Genomic DNA, 1,833 nt, shown 5'->3' with positions numbered 1-1,833 from the left:
CTGTCTCCTTTATCCAGTCCAGTTGTTTCTGTGTACTTCAAACAGCTGGCCAGATGACTGTTTGCTCTTCCTTGTGATCACTGCCAGCCTAGAGGCCAAATGGGGTAAACTTTGACAGCTCCTAAAAGTCTGGTCGGTAGGGCAGCTGCGTGCTCTTTTTGAGGCAATTCTGTTAACTTAATCCTGAACTGAGCTTGTGTTCCCTTGGAGTGAGGTCTTATTTCACAACACCCCAGGAATGATACTTAGAGACTTCCTCAGTTTGTTGAGGGTCAAGGAACAGATGAAACTTGTCTCTGTCACTTCCTCCTGGAGAGTCTTTGCAGCACTGCAAGGTACGTGGGTTTGAGCTTCCCCTGAGCAGCAGTGTCAGTCTGCCGAGGCACTGGGATTGTGTCCCTCTCTGGGGACTCTGGATTGGGTCAGGTCTCTGACTGCCAGCACTGAGAGCCTGAGATGGTGGGGAACGGAGGAACTCTAATAACAAAGGTGAAAGAGAAATTGTCAGTGAGCAGATTTTTATCAAGACAGCCCTGCTGAGAAAATTGTTGCTTTGCCACAGTTCTCATCGATTGCTTCCTAATCCCCTGTCTTTTCAAACTTGCCTTTTGAGAGGATTTCAGCAAGGAGGTTTTATGGTCTTGCCTATGAGGAGTGAAAGGCTAGATGACAAAACATGGATTGGGAGTTGAGCCCTGCTCTTGGAGAATACCAGCATAAGCCAGATATGGATCTGTAGGCCAGGGCTGTGTGGCTGGCTGTTCTCTGGTCCCCCAGCACTGTATATGGAGTGTGTTATCTGTTCTTCATTCCACTTGCTGCTATTTTAAAATAATTTCAATGAGTAGTTTCCTCAGAGGACTGGCCATTAGTGTGAAAATTCTTGGGGAGAATAAGTATTTTTAACATGCTTGTATGTAAGAATATTTTAGAGTTAACTGATCCTTAACAGGTGGAAGAAGAATTCCTCTTGGTGGCTGATTTACTAAACTTTTGTTGCTGGTGTTATAAAATGAGTGAAGCCATGCAGTGTTGGAGGCACGCAAGCCTCAGAGCCTTCTGTTGTCTGCTTCCAAATTCACCTTTGTGCTGTCATGCAAATTTAAGATGATTTTGGGTGAGAATTACTCTTTTGACAAAGTGTAGGATGTCTGTTGTGGTGCTTCCCTCTGACAAGACAGGCATCGTGAAGCGCGGGCTTGTCAAGATTTTAAAAGAGCTGACAATGACACAGTAAGTGTTATTTCTGTAGAGCGGAATTACCTCTTCTTTAAGTGGTTGCACAGCTCCCTTTTGAGGACATTGCATGGGAATTGTCATAATGCAACCTTATTAAGTGTTGCCACTTCTGCCATCACGCCTGACTGTTTTTACCATGTTGAACAAAGCAAAGTTCTTGATCGACATAGAAATGAGCTGGAGGTTTTGGGATTTTTTTAAAAACTGTCTTAGTGCCTCTTAGTCCTCCTATGCCTGTTGAGATTTTGCATAGCGAAGGATTTGAGGTGGCTGTGACTTGTTCTAGGAAAATTAGCATAGGGAATTCACTGTTTCAAAGCCACTGAACAGCGAGAGGATACATTTTAAATATGCTGTATAATTAAAGTTCCTTCTGTGTCTGTCTAATTTCTGATGCTGGCATTTGGTATCTTAATGCGATTTTTCCTACAGAAAGTGCAGAAGATGTGGATTCTACTGAGTCCACATAGGTATTTGCACCAGCAGATGGACAAGAGTTGCTAATGTCTTAGCTGGCTCCAGTTGTGAGAATGACTCCATAGATGTGCATAGATGAACTTCTTTGTTTTGCTCTGATTCTACTTCTTCCCTTTT

This window comes from Sturnus vulgaris, chromosome 2 (genome assembly GCF_052056855.1).
Source record: "Sturnus vulgaris isolate bStuVul1 chromosome 2, bStuVul1.hap1, whole genome shotgun sequence".
NCBI lineage: Eukaryota > Metazoa > Chordata > Aves > Passeriformes > Sturnidae > Sturnus > Sturnus vulgaris.
Note: the sequence above shows the minus strand (reverse complement) of the source record.